This window comes from Chlorocebus sabaeus, chromosome 22 (assembly GCF_047675955.1).
Source record: "Chlorocebus sabaeus isolate Y175 chromosome 22, mChlSab1.0.hap1, whole genome shotgun sequence".
Lineage (NCBI taxonomy): Eukaryota > Metazoa > Chordata > Mammalia > Primates > Cercopithecidae > Chlorocebus > Chlorocebus sabaeus.
In genome coordinates, this window is record NC_132925.1 from 27,258,977 (window position 1) to 27,265,908 (window position 6,932).

Genomic DNA, 6,932 nt, shown 5'->3' on the forward strand with positions numbered 1-6,932 from the left:
ACTCTCAGCCTGTCTTCCCTTCCCTTTTGCCATCTTCTTTAAAAAAAAACAGGATTATTTCTCTTTTCCTATCTCTTTTCCTGGGTTTTTGATAAAGTGTTACTATTTCCACCAGTGGACTTCTCCCTCTTTCTCTGTCTGTCTGTTTCTATCTCTCCCTTCTTCCTCCTTCCACCTCAGTTTTTCTCAGGATGGTGCAGCAGCCCATGGGGTCACACATATAGTCACTTGCCAGCGAAGGTCACTTTCCCTCATTCAGTTTCAGTGTTTACCTTCCCTATTCTTCCTGATTCTACCTCCTGTTATCCCTGCTTCCTGCTCCAGCTTCCTCTTGTGGTTGCTTACAGCTACATCCGTTTCCCAAATCCCACTTCCTAAGTCCTGATTTCTGTGTCCAACTCAGGCTGGCAATCATGCTTCACCTTCTGACTGTCCTCTTGGTATTGCTGCTTCAATGTACCCATCTGATCCTAGACTGTATCTCCATTCTGACTCATTCTTCAGAGGATTCCCCCGAGACATTTCTCAAATACGCACTACTTCCTCCATTTTTTGGGTCACGCCTTTTTTTTTTTTTTTTTTTAACTTCAATTCTTACTTTTTTCCCATAGAACCAATGGTAATACAGAATAAAATTTTATTCGTAGAATGTATTTTGTGTAATAAAGACAATGGAATGTTCCTTGGTCTGAATTTCAAAAGCAAGTGAATAGAACAAGTTATAATTTAGCTAGGGAAGTAACTTTAACTATAATTGCTTTTACTTATTATTTTTCCTATAGCTTCTCAATTGCAAAAAAAAAAAAAAAAAAAAAAAAAACAAAAACAAAAAAAAAAAACAGTTCTCCATCCTGAGAAAATATATGCAAAAGGATTTTAATCCAATTTTCTTATCTTTATTTGCTCTTATATTCTGGTCCCTTTGTGGTTTCAAGCAAATTAATTTGTTTTCATTTCTAAGGAGAGATAGGGGTATTTTTGGTTGTTTTTCAATTCGCTGAAAATGGGTTTTAGAATAAGCATGTTTTGAAGGAACACTGAGTCTGTTACCTGCAACGATGAAATGTGAGAAAGTCAAGAATAGCATAAACAAATAATTAGACAAAAATTTCAGATTTTTGGAAATTTCTGGATCTGAGACGAGATTGCTTGCCTAGCTCCCTAGGATCTGAGATCTGAGATTTCTGGATCTGAGATGAGATTGCTTGCCTAGTTTGTTTTAAATTCTTGGTTTAAAACAAAAACTTATTAGGTTTTGAACTTCCACAATTACAAAATCAATTTTAAGTATGTATAACTCTGAGAATACTACGTGACTAGGCAATCTAAAGAAGACTGAAAAAGTTATAAAGATTCAATTCACTCTGACTCATCTAAATGAGGCAAAGAACTAGGTAGTCTCAAACTCATTTCTCTTTCACTTTATTAAAACAAACTCATTTTACAGACAAATGGAATTTTTAATCAGGAGTGAAATTTCCCCAGCCAAGTATTCCGGTCCCTTATTAACTGCAAGTGCAGAATATTTTGAAGGACAAGAAAGACATGCACGGACATGATGTGCTGGGCTACTCTGGATTCCCCGCCTCAGCTTGTTCTTCTGCAGTCCCTGCAGCGGGTCGGGGTCCCAGTTGGCAAAGCCCTGAAACGCACCTCCATCCCAGACTCCTCAATTCTATGTGTTTCTTTTAAACAGGTTTATTTCCAGGACATATATTAGGAAAGAACATGAAGAGGATATGTCCTCCTTCCCATCTGAAAATTAACCATTTTAATCTGCCAAATCAGCCCCAACTCCATGAAATAAATCCCAAATTAAGCAAGGAAGCAATAGTTTCCCACTACTATCATCTTGGATTTATCTCTCCGTGTTCTTTTTAAAAAATTAATATTATTTTGGCCAGGCACGGTGGCTCACGGCTATAATCCCAGCACTTTGGGAGGCCAAGGCAGGCAGATCACCTGAGTTCAGGAATTTGAGACCAGCCTGACCCACATGGTGAAACCCCATCTCTATTAAAAATACAAAAATTAGCCAGGCATGCTGGCACACACCTGTAATCCCAGCTACTCGGGAGGCTGAGGCAGGAGAATTGCTTGAACCTGGAAGGCAGAGGTTGCAGTAAGCTCAGATCACTCCACTGCATTCCAGCCTGGGCAATAGAGTGAGGTTCCATCTCAAAATAGATAAATAAATAAATAATATTATTTTAATTGACAAATCATAATTATATACACCTGGGGTACAATATAGTGTTTTGATATATGTATATGTGTTAGGGTTCTCCAGAGGCACAGAACCAATAGAACATATGTATATATAAAAGGGAATTAATTAGAGAGAATTGGCTCACACTGTTACAAGGTGAAGTCCCTTGATAGGCTGTGTGCAAGTTGGGGAAAGAGAGAAGCTGGTAGTGGCTCAGTCCAAGTCCAAAGGCCTCAAAATTGGGGAAGCCGAGAATGCAGTCTTCAGTCTGCAGCCCAAGGCCCGTGAGCCCCAAGGAAACCACTGGTGCAAGTCCCAGGGTCCAAAGGCTGAAGAATCTGAAGTCTGAGGTCCAAGGATGAGAGGAGCAGAAGCAAGCATACCACACGGGAAGAAGAAACTCAGCAAACAAACTTATCCCACCTTATCCTGCCTACTTTGTGGGTGCCCACCCACACTGAAGATGGGTCTTCATCTCCTTGTTCACCGTCTCAAATGTCAGTCTCCTCTGGCAACACCCTCACAGACACTCAGAAACAATACTTTACCAGACATCCAGGCATTCCTCAATCCAATCAAGTTGACATCTAACACTAACCATCACAGTATACAATGTGGAATATTAAATTAAGCTAATTGACATATCCACCATCTCACCTGCTTATCATTTTTTTGCAGTAAGACATTTGAAATTTACTTTAAATTATTTTGAATCACATTTTCTCATGGTAGTTTTGTTTTTTATTTTTTGCAGAACTTCCATACTATTTTCCATAATGCCTGCCCTAATTTATCTTCCTACCCATAAGCTTCTCTTTTCTCCCCATCCTTGCCAACATTTATAGTTTGTCTTTTTGACAACAGCCATTTTAACAGGTATAAGGTGATATCTCATTTAATTTTGAATTTACCAGGTGGTTAGCAATGTTGAACAGTTTTTAATACACCTGTTTGCCATCTGTATGTCTTCTTTTGTGAAATGCCTATTCAGGTCCTTTGCCAATTTTTTTTATTCAGGTTATCTATTTTCTTGCTATTGAGTTGTTTGAGTTCCTCACATATTTTGGAAATTACCTTTTATCAGACGCTTGGTTTGCAAGTATTTTCTCTATTCCATAGGAATGGGAGATATCTTCACTCCATTGATTGTTTCCATTCTCACCATTTTCTTAGATGATTCATTTATTCATTAATTAATGTAACAATAATTGAGAATCTACTATATACCAGTCACCATGCTAAGTTCTTGGTAATATGTTGGTAAGTAATATAGATATGATTAGCTATCCCGAGCTTCCTAGAGAATGGGGTAGAAGCCTGCAGAGCTTTTGTCTCCCTGCAAATTCTTCTTTTTGCTTTTGCAGATGCCACCTGGTGTCTTCAACCTCTTTAGAGCTATTTTTATGGGGTTACTCTTGCCTGCTCTGCCTGGGCCCTGGTAATGGCTTGCCATTGACACTACCAAGCGGTTCAATGCTTTTCTCTCCTTGAGAACTACCGTCTCCCCCTGGGTATCCTGTGGCTCCTGTTGTTAAGTGACACTGTTGCTTGGGCTACCCAAAGCTATTTCCAACCCTCTTCTATCATGATGCCTCCAACCACAGGGGCTATAGAGTCAGATATATACTTTCTTAGCTTCCTTTTACCCTCCCAGCCCAGATGTAAGCAGAGATTCACTGGAGGGAATTCAGGGGAAGCTTGCCTCTTTGATTAAAAAGGGACACCTGCAACTGGTAAGCACTTCCAAGTTTCTTCTTCATGCCTCAAAAGCAGAAGTAACAGCTATAATTTCAGCACTTACTTGTGAGCATAAGGAGACAACAGAAGCACAAAGATGCTCACCATGACCTTACTGAGCCACTGAAATGACACCAGCAACCTGTACTTCAGGACTTATTATGATGTGAGAAAAAAAACTCCTATTATTTTACTCCTATCATAAAACCCAATGTAGTTGGGTTTTTTGTTTCTTGCAGCGAAACGCAATTCTTACCAATGTATTGCCACTGCCATGATCAGAGCCAAAACTGCCTCTGTGTCTTAGGGGTTTAGCGAATCTTTCTATTTTTGTGCTGCCCAGAACATGGGTGAGACACTGACCTCACAGTCTTATTCGGTCCTGTTGAAGTCTACAAGCACATCAGTATTCTTATGGTTATTTGGAGCCCATCAACTTTTATTTTGGTTGTTTGCTTAGAGTCCTAAGCCAAATTGCCTTGTGAAACTGGGTGTGAAAAGTGAGTGCAGCAGTGTGAGAGCAGCAGTATGTATAAATACCACACCAGTAAGTACTACATACATGGCCACTTTAGCTCTCCCAATCCCCAGGCCAATGCAGTAACATATATGCCAATCCACTTCAAATAGGGTTATGGCAACTTGTCTACTGAATACTTGGTTAGTATTTGCGGAAGGCATCCACACATACCTGCCTACATTTTAACTCCCAAGAATGTGGACATTAGTTTCAAGCTCTGGAGGTATATGTGCAAACAATCTCAGATCACTAAGATCATTCATTCTGGAGGAGAATCACATTTAAATGAATATATATACTCATATATAATATATTCATAAATATATATTCATATATAATCTATTCATAAATATATAAAAATATATATTCATATATAATATATTCACAATATATATATATTTTTTGAGATGGAGTCTCTGTAACCTAGGCTAGAGTGCAGTGGTACAATCTCAGCTCACTGCGACCTCCACCTCCTGGGTTCAAGCGATTCTCCTGCCTCAGCCCCCTGAGTAGCTGGGATTACAGGCATGTACCACCACACCCAGCTACATTTTTTATTTTTAGTAGAGATAGGCTTTCACCATGTTGACCAGGGTGGTCTCAAACTCCTAAGCTCAAGTGATCCACCTACCTCAGCCTCCCAAAGTGCCAGGATTACAGGCATGAGCCACCACCAGGCCTTAAATGAATATTCTAAACTTCACAGTTATCAACTCTTTATTTCCTTCTGTTACTAAATGAAAGTGTTTTTCTATCATAGGAAAATCTCTTGATATGTGCTATTAATCCCATCTCCTCCCACTTTCTCAGAAACTTTCTCCTCTAGACAACACCCATTGTCCCCTACATAACTTCAACCTCTCTTTCTCTACTAGACACTTTTCATTATCATCTATACATACTATTGTCTCTCCTATCTTAAAACATATATACACAAATTTTACCGAACTACAGATTTCCAACTAAAATCTTATATACTCTCCCAGTAACAAAATATATAGCTATCACTTCAATTTCTACTTCCTTCTACTACTGACTTCTCAGCCCACTCCAAACTAGCTTCTGTTCTTACCTCTCAGTTTCTAGCATTAAGTCGCTAATGATGTGCATGTTGCCAAGTCAGTGAAAATATTCATGTCTTTCCTATTTAACCTCTCAGCATCCTTTGTAACAGATTTCCACTCCTTCCTGCTAGTAATAGTCTCTTTCCTTGCTCTCTGTTTCTCCATGTCTATTTACTTCTGTTGTTTTCCCTGATTTATTGTTAGGCCTCTTTGGAGAATTCCTCTCCTCTACCCAAACTTTTCATGTAGACCTTTTATCATGACTCAGCCTCGGACCTTCTTCTCTCTCATATTTTCAAACATCATCTCTCATATCTTATGAGATAAGGTGATCTTATCTATTCTCACATCTTCAAACATTATCTAAAGTCAGTGGTTTTCAAAATTATATCTCCAGCCTAGACCACTCTTCTGAGTGAGAGACTTATAGGCCCAAATGTTTATAGTATTTCCATTTTGGATACTTGGATGTGTTAGAAGAATTTCAAATACAGCATGCCCCAAAATAAATGTATTATATTTAACCAACTTGCCCCAAAACTGCTTCTCCTCTAGAGTTCCCTATCATAATAAGTGGTACCCACATCCTCCCAGATGCTCCAGTCAGAAGCTTGCGATCCAACCATAACCGGTATCTCCCTTTGCTATCTACCCCCAAAAAATCAGCCACCAAATCTAGTTTACCCCACCTTCTAAATCTATCTGTTTTCCAGTTAATGTCACCATCTTGTCTCAACCAGACTACTGCAATTACTTTCTGGCTAGTTATCTCTAACCCACTTTTCCTCGCCTCAATCCCATTTTTCACATGTCAGTGAGAGTAATTGTTTAAAATGTAAATCTAATCAAATCATGCCTCTGCTAAAACCATGTAGTGGCTCCTCAGTACTAAGTATTAAATCCAAAATCCTTTGTATTTCCTGAGAAAAACAAGCTCTTTCTTGCCTCCAGCCATTACATGTGCCTCTGCCAGGAATGCTGTTTGCTCCACACTGTGCACAGCTAACTCTTACTCATCTTTCAGGTATGAGTTTAATTACTACTTTCGTTTAAAAAAAAAATTCTCCTGATTAGATTAGAAATACGTTAGGTTCCCTATTTACTTTCATGCCACCCTGTGATTTTTCAATTATAGAACTTGTCGCCTTAGTAATTAAATCCTACTTGTGTGATTATCCAGTAGGAAGACTCTAACTAAATAATGTAAGCTCCATGAGGGTAGAGACTGGGAATAATTTTCTCGCTAAGGTATTCTCAATGGTTAGCAGAGAGGAATGGTAAAGCTCAATAAGATTTGTTGGATGTGTAAACTGAATTTTATATACTTCCATCTCTAAGATTTATATTGACTTTCTGTTCTGTTCATAGACATACTTGATTTAACTATGACTACTTATGTTTT